This window comes from Microcaecilia unicolor, chromosome 7 (assembly GCF_901765095.1).
Source record: "Microcaecilia unicolor chromosome 7, aMicUni1.1, whole genome shotgun sequence".
Classification (NCBI taxonomy): Eukaryota; Metazoa; Chordata; class Amphibia; order Gymnophiona; family Siphonopidae; genus Microcaecilia; species Microcaecilia unicolor.
The window spans coordinates 9,389,335-9,405,427 of record NC_044037.1 but is presented as its reverse complement, the minus strand read 5'-3'; positions in this window follow the sequence as shown (position 1 = coordinate 9,405,427).

The window sequence follows — 16,093 nt, the reverse complement described above, 5'->3', positions numbered from 1 at the left end:
GCTATTTTTTAAACGATTAACATTCATGTCGTAGCACCCCCTTGAGGGTATTCCTGGATCCGGGGCCCAACCTAGCTGGAGCTTCACAAGAGCAGTCTCAGTAGGTCCCTTACTCACTTGGCACTTGGGCCCTCCACCTGGGAAAGAAAAGTGTTAGTGGGTAGGATTACCTTCTTCTCCCCCCCCTCCCACATTTTCCCATCTATTTGCAGGCTCAATGTGGCTTACATAATACCGTAAAGGCATTTGCCTAGTCCGGTAGAAAAACAAATACAAGGTGATAGAGTCGATTATAGATACAAGTGGATAGGTACAATGGGAATAGAAGAGAGGAAGGTTAAATAGTGTCCATTATTATGGGGATCGAGGAGAGGAGATTGTGTAGTGTCCAATACGATCTTTGGTTTTGCTGTGTTGCAGTGTGTAGATGATTATGTTGGGTCGGTAGGGAATGCTTTTTTGAACAGGTTGGTTTTTAATTCTTTCCTGAAGTGGTGGTCATATGTGGTTTTCACAGCTTTTGGTAGTGCATTCCATAGTTGTGTGCTTAAGTAGGAGAAGCTGGATGCATAGACTGCTTTGTATTTAAGTCCTTTGCAGTTTGGGTAGTGAGGGTTTAGGTATGTTCGGGATGATCTGGTTATGTTTCTGAGTGGAAGGTCTATAAGGTCTGTCATGTAACCTGGGACTTGGCCATAGATGATTTTGTGGACCAGGATGCAGATTTTGAAAGTGATGCACTCTTTGATTGGAAGTTTCTGTTGAGAAACTCCTCCTTAGAGTCACAGGATGGGTGGGGGGGGGGGGGGGGGGGGGGAGGGGAGGACTCGAAAAAGTGGATGACGCTCCAGATAAAAATAACTGTTTATTGAAGGATGAACAAGATGACACAGCTGTGTTTCGGCCTATGAGGCCTGCATCAGGAGTCTTTTTGTTCAATGAGTACACCCACTTGTAATATTGTTCTCAAAGCGGTGAGTCTGAATGGGAACTGCTGCGTCTTATGTGCCGAGATATGACAAAGCTTATGTCACCAACAGAACCTCAAAGTTGAGCTGACAAAGCTTATGTCAGCAACGGAACCTCAAAGTTGAGCTGACAAAGCTTATGTCAGCAACAGAACCTCAAAGTTGAGCTTGCAATTGTGAGCTCAACTTTGAGGTTCCGTTGCTGACATAAGCTTTGTCATATCTCGGCACATAAGACGCAGCAGTTTCCATTCAGACTCACCGCTTTGAGAACAATATTACAAGTGGGTGTACTCATTGAACAAAAAGACTCCTGATGCAGGCCTCATAGGCCGAAACACAGCTGTGTCGAGTCTTGTTCATCCTTCAATAAACAGTTATTTTTATCTGGAGTGTCATCCACTTTTTCAAGTCATCTTCGTTGTCTTTCTGCGGAGATTTGTTTCTTCTATTACACATCAATCTGGTTATTGAATTACATTAGGGGAGGAGTTTGAAGTTAATAAATATTGTTGCTGGCTACAGAGGAAATTGGAGGGTCATGGGATAGGAGGAAATGTCCTATTGTGGATTAAAAACTGGTTGAAGGATAGGAAACAGAGAGTGGGGTTAAATGGGCAGTATTCACAATGGAGAAGGGTAGTTAGTGGGGTTCCTCAGGGGTCCGTGCTAGGACCGCTGCTTTTTAATATATTTATAAATGATTTAGAGATGGGAGTAACTAGCGAGGTAATTAAATTTGCTGATGACACAAAGTTATTCAAAGTCGTTAAATCGCCACAGGATTGTGAAAAATTACAAGAGGACCTTATGAGACTGGGCGGCTAAATGGCAGATGATGTTTAATGTGAGCAAGTGCAAGGTGATGCATGTGGGAAAAAAGAACCCGAATTATAGCTACGTCATGCAAGGTTCCACGTTAGGAGTTACGGACCAAGAAAGGGATCTGGGTGTCGTCGTCGATAACACACTGAAACCTTCTGCTCAGTGTGCTGCTGCGGCTAAGAAAGCGAATAGAATGTTGGGTATTATCAGAAAAGGTATGGAAAACAGGTGTGAGGATGTTATAATGCCGTTGTATCGCTCCATGGTGCGACCGCACCTTGAGTATTGTGTTCAATTCTGGTCTCCGCATCTCAAGAAAGATATAGTAGAATTGGAAAAGGTGCTACGAAGGGCAACTAAAATGATAGCGGGGATGGGACGACTTCCCTATGAAGAAAGACTAAGGAGGCTAGGGCTATACAGCTTGGAGAAGAGACGGCTGAGGGGAGACATGATAGAGGTATATAAAATAATGAGTGGAGTGGAACAGGTGGATGTGAAGCGTCTGTTCACACTTTCCAAAAATACTAGGACTAGGGGGCATGCAATGAAACTACAGTGTAGTAAATTTAAAACAAATCGGAGAAAATGTTTCTTCACCCAACTTGTAATTAAACTCTGGAATTCGTTGCCGGAGAAAGTGGTGAAGGCGGTTAGCTTAGCAGAGTTTAAAAGGGGGTTGGACGGTTTCCTAAAGGACAAGTCCATAAACCGCTACTAAACGGACTTGGAAAACTCCAAAATTCCAGGAATAACATGTATAGAATGTTTGTACGTTTGGGAAGCTTGCCAGGTGCCCTTGGCTTGGATTGGCCGCTTACAGGATGCTGGGCTCGATGGACCCTTGGTCTTTTCCCAGTATGGCATTACTTATGTACTTATGTACTTATGGGATAGCAGAAGGTCTGAAGTTGCCTCTACCCCCCTGCCAGGACCCTTGTGGAGAAGGGGTTTCCTGGATGGGTTGAAGAAACTAATGGTCAGCTAAGAGGACATTTCTGCAGGTACAAGCATTAACCATGAAGTGGAGGAGTGCTCCAGGTGGGAAGCAAGGAGTCAGGACAGGAAAGAGCCTGTTCAGAGCCAAAGGTAGTAGCCCAGAGAGGTGCACCTTTGGGAGAGAGTGGACAGGCAGGAAGGTAGGTCTGATCCACAGTGGGAATCGTTTGCTACAACAGTGTTGCTCACTGAAAAAGGTTGTTCACTGAAAAAGGATGGGTAATGGACACGTGGATTTGTAAATATGTCAATACTGAAGGATTTACAAAAATGGACTAAAGAACATACACCATATCCCTGAATTTGGCTTTTAATTTATTTGTGGAAGAACAAATGGCTAGAAATGTAAGGAGGGGTGGCAAAATTTTCTTCAGGTATATTAGTGAAAGGAGAATGACTAAAAAGGGAATTGTGAGACTAAAAGATACTGCGAACCGCTATGTGGATAATGATGAAGAAAAAGCAAATTTGCTAAATAGATACTTTTGTTCTGTTTTCACAGAGGAAAATCCTGGAGAAGGACCGCGATGGACTGCAAAAAGTACAAATGAGATTGAAGTGGATAGAGCACAGTTCACGGAAGAGAGTGTGTATGAACAACTTGAAAAGCTAAAGGTGGACAAAGCCATGGGACCGGATGGGATCCACCCTAGGATATTGAGGGAGCTCAGAGAGGTTCTGGCGGGTCCTCTTAAAGATTTGTTTAAAAAATCCTTGGAGACGGGAGAGGTTCCGAGGGATTGGAGATCGGCGGATGTGGTCCCTCTTCACAAAAGTGGTGATAGGGAAGAAGCTGGAAACTACAGGCTGGTAAGCCTCACTTCGGTTATTGGAAAAGTAATGGAAGCGATGCTGAAGGAAAAGATAGTGAACTTCCTGGAAGCCAATAAGTTGCAAGATCCGAGACAACATGGATTTACCAAAGGGAAATCGTGCCAAACGAACCTCATTGAATTCTTTGATTGGGTGACAGGAGAATTGAATCAGGGACGAGCTATGGACGTAATCTACTTAGATTTCAGCAAAGCTTTTGACACGGTTCCCCACAGGAGGCTCTTAAATAAACTGGATGGGCTGAAGATAGGACCCGAAGTGGTGAACTGGATTAGGAACTGGTTGACGGATAGACGCCAGAGGGTGGTGGTGAATGGAATTCGCTCGGAGGAGTGAAAGGTAAGTAGTGGAGTGCCTCAAGGATAGGTGCTGGGGCCGATTCTGTTCAATATATTTGTGAGTGACATTGCCGAAGGGTTAGAAGGTAAAGTTTGCCTATTTCCGGATGATACTAAGATCTGTAACAGAGTGGACACCCCAGAGGGAGTGGAAAACATGAAAAAGGACCTACGGAAGCTAGAAGAATGGTCTAAGGTTTGGCAATTAAAATTCAATGCGAAGAAATGCAAAGTGATGCACTTAGGAAGTAGAAATCCACGAGAGACGTATGTGTTAGGCAGGGAGAGTCTGATAGGTACGGGCGGAGAGAGGGATCTTGGGGTGATAGTAACTGAGGATTTGAAGGCAACGAAACAGTGTGACAAGGCGGTGGCCGTAGCTAGAAGGTTGTTAGGCTGTATAGAGAGAGGTGTGACCAGCAGAAGAAAGGGGGTGTTGATGCCCCTGTATAAGTCGTTGGTGAGGCCCCACCTGGAGTATTGTGTTCAGTTTTGGAGGCCGTATCTTGTTAAGGATGTAAAAAGAATTGAAGCAGTGCAAAGAAAAGCTACGAGAATGGTATGGGATTTGCGTTACAAGACGTATGAGGAGAGACTTGCTGAACTAAACATGTATACTCTGGAGGAAAGGAGAAACAGGGGTGATATGATACAGACGTTCCAATATTTGAAAGGTATTAATCCGCAAACAAACCTTTTCCGGAGATGGGAAGGTGGTAGAACGAGAGGACATGAAATGAGATTGAAGGGGGGCAGACTCAAGAAAAATGTCAGGAAGTATTTTTTCACGGAGAGAGTAGTGGATGCTTGGAATGCCCTCCCGTGGGAGGTGGTGGAAATGAAAACGGTAACGGAATTCAAACATGCGTGGGATAAGCATAAAGGAATCCTGTGCCGAAGGAATGGATCCTCAGGAGCTTAGTCAAGATCGGGAGGCGGGGCTGGTGGTTGGGAGGCGGGGATAGGGCTGGGCAGACTTATACGGTCTGTGCCTGTGCCAGAGCCGGTGATTGGGAGGTGGGGCTGGTGGTTGGGAGGCGGGGATAGTGCTGGGCAGACTTATACGGTCTGTGCCCTGAAGAGCACAGGTACAAATCAAAGTAGGGTATACACAAAAAGCAGCAAATATGAGTTATCTTGTTGGGCAGACTGGATGGACCGTGCAGGTCTTTTTCTGCCGTCATCTACTATGTTACTATGTTACTAATGGACTATCAAAGAAAAGAGAATAAAGAATTTAAAAAAAACCCCGCTTAACCCCCTTCAGCCTATCGGATTCAGCCTGTGCCCAACTCAGAGAGTAAAGCTGCTTTTGTGGCCATGGTCTTGGGTGCTGACCCGCAAAGAGCTAGCTGGTGCCTGGACTGTGTGTGTTGAGACCTGGGTTAAGCATGGAATAAGAGGCAGTGTCCTGTTGTGGATTGGGAACTGGTCAAAAGATAGAAAACAGAGAGTAGGGTTAAATGGCCAGTTCTCTTAATAGAGGAAGGTGAATAGTGGAGTGCCACAAGGATCCGTACAGGGACCAGTGCTTTTTAACATAAATGATCTGGAAATGGTAACAATGAATAAGGTGATCGAATCTGTAGATGACACAAAACTATTCAAAGTTGTTAAATCACATGTGGACTGTGTGAAACTGCAGGAGGACCTTGGGAGGCAGAAAGACCGAGTAGCCAAGTGGCAGGTGAAATTTCATGTGGACAAATGCAAAGTGATGTACATTGAGAAGAATAAACACAAATTATAACTGCATGATTCACGGTTCCACATTAGGAGTTGCCACCCAAGAGAAAGATCTAGGTGTCTTTATGGACAATACTTTAAACAATGCAAAGAGAATGTTAAGAATTAGTAGTAAAGGAATATTATATAATGTCTTTGTATCGCTCCATAGCGAGACCGCATCTTGAGCATTGTATGCAATTCTGGTCATCGCATCTGAAAAAAGATATTGTGGAAGTGGAAAAAGTATAAAGAAAAGTGAACAAAATGATTGAGGGGATGGAATTACTCTCATATGAGGAAAGGCTAAAGAGATTAGGGCTCTTCAGCTTGGAGAAGAGATGGCTGAGGAGGATATGATCAGGGCCGAGTGGGCAAGATTCCCCCGGGCCCAGCCTCCAAGGAGGTCTGGTGTTGGGGTCTCTCGCTCTCTCCTGCTCCTGACGGGACCCTGGTGATCGCGTCCTAACAGAAGCAGGAGAGAGAAAACTTTGGTGCCGAACCCCCCCCCCCCCTTTAGAAGCTGGGGAGGAGCAGACACATGGCTTCGGGCCAGGGTCTCTGGTTTAGCTGGCGAGAGTTCCCAGGCCCCACCAGCAGAAGAGGTCTTCCTCCAGTGCTGTTCTTCACTCAGCTGCAATGCCTGCCCTGTGGCTGCTTTTCCCCTTTCGTTGCGCATGCTCGGTTTTGATGAAATTGAGCATACGCGATGTGAGAGAAAAAGCAGCCACAGGGGCAGGGCAGGCAATGCGCTGGAGGAAGACTTATTCTGCTGACAGGGCCTGGAGATATAGCTGCCGAGAGGGGGGAAGGGGGGGACAAAATTCCCCGGGCCTCCAAGGGGGGCCCGGCGCCGCAGTCCCACCCGCCCTCCGTTGTCGACCGTCTGCCCCCTGCATTGAAATCGCAGTCTCACCTCTGTGAAAGCAGCGCTGCAGGCAGCAGAACGCCTCCCTTCCCTCCTTGTGTCCCGCCCTCGTCTGACATAACTTCCGCGAGGGCGGGACACAAGGAGGGAAGGAGGGCCAAAGGGAGGCATTCTACTGCCTGCAGCACTGCTTTCACGGAGGTGAGACTGCGATTTCAATGCAGGGGGCCCGGCCCGGTGGTGCCGGAGGGGGGAAGCTGTGGTGACCTCAGGGGGGGTGGAGTGGGGAGCGGCGGCGGCGACCTCGGGGGGGTGGAGGGGAGCAGTGGCTGCGGTGATCTCAGGAGGAGCGGTGGCGACCTCGGGGGGGTGGGGGGAGCGGCAGCGGCAGCGTTCTCGGGGGCGGGGCGGTGAGGACAGCAGGGGTGGGGCCTCGGGGGCAGCCTTGCCCCGGGCCCAGCCCAGTCTCTCGGCGGCCCTGCCAAGGTATGTGGAGTTGCGGAGAGGGGAGGTGGCAGCGGAAATCCTAAGGGGAAGGCAGCAGCGGCAGCCCTTCCCCGGACCCGGCTCAGTCTCTCGGCGGCCCTGGATATGATTGAGGGCTACAAAATTCTGAGTGGAGTGGAACGGGTAAACACAAATCAATTGTTTATTTAAAAAAAAAAAAGTGCAAAGACTAAGAGACACTCCATGAAGTTACATAATAGCACAGTTAAAACAAATAGGAGAAAATATTTTTCCACTCAACAAACAGTTAAGCTGTGGAACTCATTGCTGGAACAGGTAGTAAAAGCAGTTAATGTATCTGGGTATAAAAAAGGTTTGAACAAGTTCCTGGAGGAAAAGTCCACAAACCACTATTAAGTAGACCTGGGGAAAGTCACTGCTTATTCCTGGAGTTGATAGCAAGGAATCTAGTGTTTGGGACTCTGCCAGGTACTTGTAACCTGGACCGGTCACTGTTGGAAACAGGATACTGGGCTAGATGGTTTGACCCAGTATGGCTACTCTTATAGTACGATCTCCATAGAACTTGTCACGGTCGTGCCCTGGTTTCAGGCTCTCAGTCATGTCGCCCCCTGGTGGCCAGGCCTGGTGGCTGCATTGGATTGTCTGTGTGCTGTTTCCCGTTCCAGACTTCAGCCCAGTCTAGTCCGGATCTTCCGGCCTGCCAGACTTGTTTGTCTTGTTTGAGCCTACACAGCACCCGTAGCTGCCTGGTGATTGCTGCAGCTGAAATCTCAGCTGCTGCTGGGCTTATTAGCCATTTGGAAACTCTCTGGTTGGCTTTTGCATCACCTAAGGCCCTGGTTTGTTGGTGCTTGTTGCACTTCTGCCTAGCTTGGTTTTTATTCTAGTTCCTTGTCTGATGCTAGTTAGTCTGTGTGTAGTTTAGCTTAGGGTTATTGTTTGTTTCCTAGACTTGTTCCTTGTCTGTCTTTTGTGTTTAGTTTCTGTTTGTCTGTGTTTCTTGTTCAGTGGCTGCTTGGCAGCTTTCAGTTCTGTCTCGTGTTTGTTCCCTGTTTAAGTGGCTGCTTGCAGCTTCCAGTTCCTACCCTGTCCTGTAAGTCCTGTCGGCCACCTGCATCCAGAGGCTCAACTCCTGGGGAAGGTGTTATGATTCTGCCGGTTTGGCTGAGGGGGAGGGGGGACGTATCTTCTGATTGGCTGCCAGGGGTTGTGCTGACGTCAGGGGATAGTACTTTAGCCTGCAGCTGAAGAGTTTCTCTGCTTTTGCGTTACTTATTTGGTGGTAACAGGAAAGCCTGATAGGTTTCTCTCAGAACGTGCTCTAGGTTCTGACAGGGATCTGTGTTGATTTAGAGTATTCTTTCCCTTCCCTCTGGGTTAGCTGCTGTTGTGTGTGTGTGTGTGTGCGTAGCTCTGTAATCAGGGTCAGCTGCTTGTTTGTTTAGTGGGGGCTGGGCATTGCTCAGCCTCCGGGCTCTGGGCTGAGTGAGAGCCTTCTCCTTTGTTTGTTTGTTTTAAGGATTTCTCTTCCCAGTGTCCCGGCCTGCTGGCTCAGTGAGTTTAACCCTTTGTGTACTGTGTGTATTGTATTCCTGCCTCTGCCAGTGTGTTTGTTTGGATGGGCCCCACTCCCTCTCGGGAGGGGAAGCATTCTCTCTGATTGTTTGTTGATTTATGGCACTCTCTCTCTGCTGGCTCTACAAGCTTAACCCTTTGTGTTCTGGGTGCCTCTATCTACAGTGGGGTTGAGGCAAAGGCTTTCTGCCTTCCTTTTGTGTTTGGTTCCTCTGGCTTCTGCCTGGGGCTCCTACCCTGGTGGGGGGGGGGGGGGTTGCTGTGTTAGTTTCCCTGTCCTGCGCTAGTCCCCTGCGTGGGCGTGGCCCGCTCTGGTCCTTTGTTTCCTCCTCTGCCCTATTGCTGGTGTTCAGCGTGTGTCTGGCCTCTTGGGGCCCTCTGGGTTCTTTCACCCCTCCCTGTGTGTGATTGGGTTCCAGTTCAGCCGTGAGGCTCGCACGAGTGGCTCTGTCTGCGTGGGTTCCGGTTCGGCCGCGAGGCCCGCCTGTATGCCTATTTCCCTTCTTCCTGAGGGACTGTGGGGAGGGGTAGCTTAGGGGGTATTGTGTAGCTGGGGTGTGCGGTGGTGGGTCGGTCTCCCCTTGGCCTGGGTCGGCGCCCTGCTGGCCTCGGCCAGGGCCCAAGGGCTCACGACCAACCCAACGGATTACAGAACGCAAAAGCCATGAGCTCGACCGATCCATCCCCCATGCAACTGCTCCAGCAATTGCATGCTCAGCTACAACAGGTATCGGGAGTCGTGAACGCACTGTCTCAACAGGTAGACACGCTGACTGTCACGGGGGCTGCGGAGGTCCCGCCAGCAGCTACTCCGCCAAGTTCCCACGCATGCGGCCGAGGGATTCGGGTGGCTACGCCCCCGAGGTACGAGGGCGACAGTAAGACCTGCCCAGGGGTTCCTCAATCAATGCCAAATTGTCTTCGAGTTGCAGGCCCGGGATTTTCCTTCGGATCGGGCAAAGGTGGCTTATATTATCTCTCTACTGGCAGGCCCTGCTCTGGCCTGGGCCTCGCCCTTATGGGAGAAGAAGGATCCCCTCCTGGATAATTTGGCAGAGTTCTTGAAACAATTTCGGCTCATCTTTGAGGAACCCGGGAAGCCCTCCTCGGCGGCGACTCAGCTGTTGAACCTACATCAGGGGCGACTCTCTCTGGGTGAGTACGCCATCCAGTTTCGGACCTTGGCCGCGGAGCTAGGTTGGGATAACCCAAGCCTGACTGCGGTATTTTGGCATGGGGTCTCGGCCAACATTAAGGATGAACTCACAGGCCGGGAGCTGCCCTCAGATCTGAATGACCTCATCCGTCTCTGCATCCAGGTGGACATCCGGTTCAGGGAGCGGGCCTGTGAACGTCGCGCTGGTCAGCAGGTTGCAGGGGCTAACTCGAGGAGCTCGCACAAGAGCCCTGCTTCCCCGTCGCTGGGTGTGCCCGATGGGTCTGAACCTATGCAGGTTGACCGGGCGGCCCAGGAGAGACAGCCGGAGACGCTATAAGGGGCTGTGCCTGCATTGTGGAGTGAAGGGGCACTTTGTCCGTGAGTGCCCGAAGAGAAAGAAGTCGGGAAACCAGCAGCCCTGATACCGGCTAGGGAGACCGGGTCAGGGCCAAAGTCCTTCTCCCCTTGGATGCAGGTTTTGGTGCCAGTTCTACTGGCGATTAAGGATACCCCTTGTTTTGAGGCGCTAGTTGACTCGGGGGCGGGAGGCAACTTTATCAGCGCGGACCTGGTGCGGGTTCATCAAATTCCTACAATGGAGTTACCTCAGTCCATCACTGTCTCAGCGGCTTGGGGACTGGTTCGGGGAGTTTTCCGCTCCAGAACCGTGCCTATGACCATACGGGTAGGAGTCTTACACAAAGAAGTTATCTCCTTCTACATCCTTCCGTCGGCCACTGAGGCCATAATCCTGGGATTACCCTGGCTTCGCCTGCATAACCCTTGCATTGATTGGGCCCGTGGTGAATTGACGGCGTGGGGCCCGGGCTGCCAGAAGGTCTGTTTGGATAAGGTCTCGCCAGCCCCAGTGACGCTTCCTTTGGATCGAGCCAATGTTATGTTACCGGGGCCCTACAGATCCTTTGGAGATGTTTTTTCAAAACAGCAAGCAGAGATTCTGCCTCCTCATCGCTCCTATGACTGTGCCATAGAGCTACTACCTGGCACTGAACCTCCCCGTGGCCGCGTATACCCCCTATCCCGGCCAGAGACGGAAGCCATGTCCCAGTATATTCGAGAGAACCTAGCTCGAGGCTTCATCCGGCCCTCTAAATCACCCGCGGGGGCTGGATTCTTCTTCATGGAGAAGGATGGGGGGTTGTGCCCCTGTATTGACTACAGGGGACTCAATGCCATCACGCGGAAGGACAAATACCCCCTTCCCTTGATTTCTGAGATGTTTGACCGCCTCCAGGGGGCCCAGATCTTCTCCAAGCTCGATCTCAGGGGGGCCTACAACCTTGTGCGGATCAAGGAGGGGGATGAGTGGAAGACGGCGTTTAACACCCGCGACGGGCATTACGAATATCTGGTAATGCCCTTTGGACTTGCTAATGCTCCAGCCGTCTTCCAAGCCTTCATGAATGACATCTTCAGGGATCTCCTGTATAAGTTTGTGATGGTCTACTTGGACGATATTTTGATTTTTTCAAGGGCTGAGGAAGAGCACCAGGAGCACCTGAAGACCGTATTGCAGTGGTTGAGGGAGAACCACCTCTATGTGAAATTGGAAAAATGTGAATTCCATCGCTCCGAACTGCTCTTCCTGGGGTACATCATTTCTAACCACGGGCTGCGTATGGACCCCAGTAAGCTGACAGCCATCCTGCACTGGCAGCAACCTACGGGGCGTAAGGCTCTACAGCGCTTCTTAGGTTTTGCAAACTACTATAGGCAGTTTATTTGGAATTACTCGTCCCTGACTGCCCCTCTTACTGCCTTGACTAAGAAGAACGCTGACGCTCGCAACTGGTCGCCTGAGGCGTGTCAGGCCTTTGAGAATCTGAAACAGGCATTTGTTGGAGCTCCAGTGTTGCGCCATCCCAACCCGACAAATAAATTTTTCGTGGAAGTGGATGCATCATCGGTTGGCGTAGGAGCAGTGCTGTCCCAGGCCCACCCCAGTGGGAAACTTCTCCCATGTGCATTCTTCTCTAAAAAGTATACCCCTGCCGAGAAGAATTATGCCATCGGGGATCAGGAGCTATTAGCCATTAAATTGGCCCTGGAAGAATGGCGTCATCTGCTGGAAGGGGCGCAGGAGCCCTTCACGGTGTTCACGGACCATAAAAACCTGACTTATTTACGAGAAGCGAGAAGGCTGAATCCTCGCCAGGCCCGGTGGGCACTATTCTTCTCCCGCTTTGATTTCATTCTGACCTATCGTCCAGCGGAGAAGAACATCAAGGCAGATGCCCTCTCCAGGTCCATGGAGGCTGACCTGGAGGACGAACCCCTGCAGTATGTAATTAAACCTGATGTCATTGTGCCCGCGATGACGCTAGCAGTACCTGCAGGTATGACCTTTGTGCCACCCCGGCTGAGAGAAAAGACACTCCAATGGGGGCATGCCTCTCGAATGGCAGGACATCCCGGGATCCTGGGAACCAAGCGGTTCATCTCCCAGCAGTATTGGTGGCCTTCACTTGATCGGGATGTGCAGGAGTTCGTGGCTGCGTGTCCTGAGTGCGCCCAGCATAAGGCTGACCGTCGGAGACCCCAGGGGTTGCTGATGCCTTTACCGGTACCTGAGAGACCGTGGACCCACATTGCCATGGACTTTGTTACGGATCTGCCTAACTCTGCAGGGCACACAGTTGTCTTGGTAGTGGTGGACCGGTTTTCTAAAATGGCCCACTTCATACCCATGCCTACCCTTCCTTCGGCGGTGAAGCTGGCACAGTATTTCATCAGCTCTATTTTTCGTCTCCATGGTCTGCCAGAATCTATTACCTCTGATCGAGGAGTACAGTTTGTCTCAAAGTTCTGGAGAGCCCTGAATCGGGCCCTTGAAGTAAAGCTGAACTTTTCGTCGAGATATCACCCACAATCCAATGGCCAAACAGAACAAGTGAACCAATGCTTGAAGCAGTTCCTACGGATGTATGTCAATGAGCACCACAACAACTGGAGTCAGCTGCTGCCTTGGGCAGAATTCGCTCATAACAACCGAGTGAGCTCGGCCACGGGCGCTTCGCCCTTTTACATCGTATATGGACGACACCCGAGGATACCAGCCCCCTTGAAAACCAACTTGGATGTCCCGGCAGCGGCCGATGCGGTGACCTCGCTCCAAGCAATTTGGTCATCAGTTCAGAAAGCGCTGCGAGTGACCTCCGCTCGTATGAAACGCCAAGCGGATCGGTCTCGCAGAGTGGAACCGCACTTCCAGCCTGGCGACTTGGTGTGGTTGTCCACGCGTAATCTTCGTCTGAAGATTCCCTCCTCCCGCTTTGCACCTCGATTTGTGGGCCCGTATCCCATTGTGAGGCAAGTGAATCGGGTCTGTTATCAGCTAAAGTTACCACCTACATTACGGGTACATAACACCTTTCATGTGTCCTTGCTGAAGCCTGTGATTCTGAGAAAAGGGGCTTTGCCCGCGTTGCCTGCTAGTCCAGCCATCTCAGCCTCCCAGGGGGAATACGAAGTCCGGGATGTCTTGGATGCAAGGCGCTTCCGGGGACATCTCCAGTATCTCATTGCGTGGAAGGGATATGGACCGGCAGACAACTCCTGGTGTTGCAGGAATTGAGATAGGAATTTGTGATACTTCAGGAGTCAGACAGCACACACCAGAATGAGGGAGAAATCTTCTTTATTTGCCAGCAAACAAAGCAGGACATCAGTTCTAGCTCTCTTCTCTCTCTCTCAGCTCTCTGGATGTTATGGCTTCTGTCTCAGCTGCTTCTCTTCTGCTGTCTCTCCTGTTGTCTTCCAGCTTTCTTCCAGCTCTCCTTCCTTTCTTCTGACGTAAACTGCTTCTGCTCCTACTTAAATACTGTTCTATCCCCCTCCTAGCCTTGCCCCCCCTTACTCTCCAATTGGTTAAGGAATAGATTGGTTACCTGGCCTCAACCAATCATTACTTTAAAAATATCAGTTACATAGGTTCAAGACATCCTAAACTGACCTGTGACCTGGGGCCCCTTACACCAGACATTTGGTCTCCAGAACTCTTACATTTCTCATTATGATTGATTTCTCATATTCCTAATCAGCTTCATACTACCTGCTAGCTGAACTCTGGCATTCATTAAAGGGGTCAAAAGCCAATCTTACTTAATGGCATTCAGGACCATTTCTACATTTACCTACAATTAATCAAGGAGAAGAGAGCTGACTAGTTCTGACCTCTTTCACCTATCAGCTTATACATTGAACCAGCCAGAACTATGGCTAAGTCAAAACACATGTTTGACCTCTTCACTACAGTCTTTGCTTAGAACGTCAGACAAAGAATAATACAAACATTCCACACAGAATTATTAATTTACACAGAATACAGCATATTCTAAAGTAAGCATCCTTATAAGACATATTCTACATACTTATAATGGTCTATATATCTAAGCTATCTTCTTATAACAAAATCTACATATCAAGAACTTCTGAAATAGTATTTCAGCTTTAAACTACAGTATGCCTAACAGTATACAAATGTTGAGCTAGCATTCATTATTCACAAGGGTGAAAGAAATTCCTGTCTCTGACCTTTCTAACCCAGCCCGGCAAACGCTAGACTTCTAGTAATTAATTCCAGCCTGCATTCCTTTATCTTGCTTGCAAGGTAAAAAGCTAGAATTCAAACACCACTTTTAAACCCCAGATTTTAACAGAATTAACCCTTAATATGATTTCTCAGAATTATTCTTTGCCCATGGCTGCCTCATTCCCCCCTTTGAGACTAAAATCAGCTTATGCAGAGATAAGTCTCACAACTCAAACTCTGGAGATTATAGTGATCCTAACTGGGAATAGACTTATGAACCACCATTACCCTACTTGTTAAGGTCCGACGGCATACTGCCGAAGCACATGAGGCCAGGAAACAAAACAACAACCCTGCTAAAACTAAGACTATTAGGGAAATGAACAAAGGACGTATCCAGGAGGTCAATGACCACCACCAGGAGGTAAGGTCTAATCCTCCTCGGTAATCCTCCACATTAAGGCTGGCCAACTGTAGGACTTTATCCATGGCATGCCTAACTACATGCGTCCTATTTATGACAATAGTACAGCACTCTGAAGAATTTAACACTGTGCAGAGACCACCCTGAGCTGCAAAGAGATAGTCAAGGCCCATACGATTATACCGAGAAACTATACTTAATTCATTAATTTGATCCTGCAATGCATTGACTACCACATTCAGCTCATGAACTAAAACATAGAGTAGGGACTGAAGTCTCCGAGTAGCCATACCTAGTTCAGTAATACCCGCTACCGGGCCTCCAATTGGAATCCAGGCCGTGGCAGAAAGGGCTACAAGTCTCTTTTTAGTCAGAGGATAAGTAGAATTGATATACTGGAGGGCTAATTCAATCGCCTCATCCTCTGTGGCAACGGAGGAAGGTAAGGACAAAGCCTCTCGCTTAGAACGGTGCGGGGATAGTGGCTTAAGAGGAATAACTTTAGGAAAATAATTCAAGGTTACCAATACACAAAAATCATATGTAGGGGGAAGAATCATGTGGAGGACATTATCACAGAGCCAGTAATGACCAAGGAGAGGGTGAGGAAAGTTCCCAATAAATGTTGGCTCAGGCTGGACAGGGTACTTAGGGTGCCCATAATGCGAGCCCCTATCCCAGGGGGAACGAAGACGAAATGGAGACTTTGCACACCATAGGCGCCAATCCCCAATTGTGACAGGCTGCTCATTTGTTAGTAACTCTTCATACCCCGGGGACTTATGAAAGTAGAAAATAAGCTTGGACACTATAGTCTTCTCAGTGGTACGCTTAGGAGCCAGATAATCACCTGGGTCATAATCTGCAGGTATGGTAGTAGGGCACATAGGAGTACCTGGAGAAACTACCCACACAGATTCTCCTTTTTCTGGGAGAACATTAGTATAGTTACAGGGAATGGGAAGAACAGTTGAGATGCTTCTTGTTAAACAAAACACTCCAGAGGCTGGATAGGGAGACGTAAAAACTGGCCTTAGAGAAGATTCAGAGGGGGAAGTAGCATTATAAAAGGACCACCAAGTATAATCCTGGCTCCAAGGGCCTGAACTCGAAAAGTAGGGAGGTATAAGAGCTGGGAGTTGCACAGGAACAGGAACAGCTGGGACATCTGTGGTATAAGGAGAAAATCGGGAACACACAATACAAGGGGAAGTAATCTTTGCCTGGCTAATTAGTTCCTGGACAGAGTGTAACCAAAGGTTGGAGCGAGTTGGGGTATTAGGAACAAGGAGGCAAGGAGTAGAAAACAACAAAAGCATCCAAACTACTAACATTTTCTTTCTTCCTAATCTAAA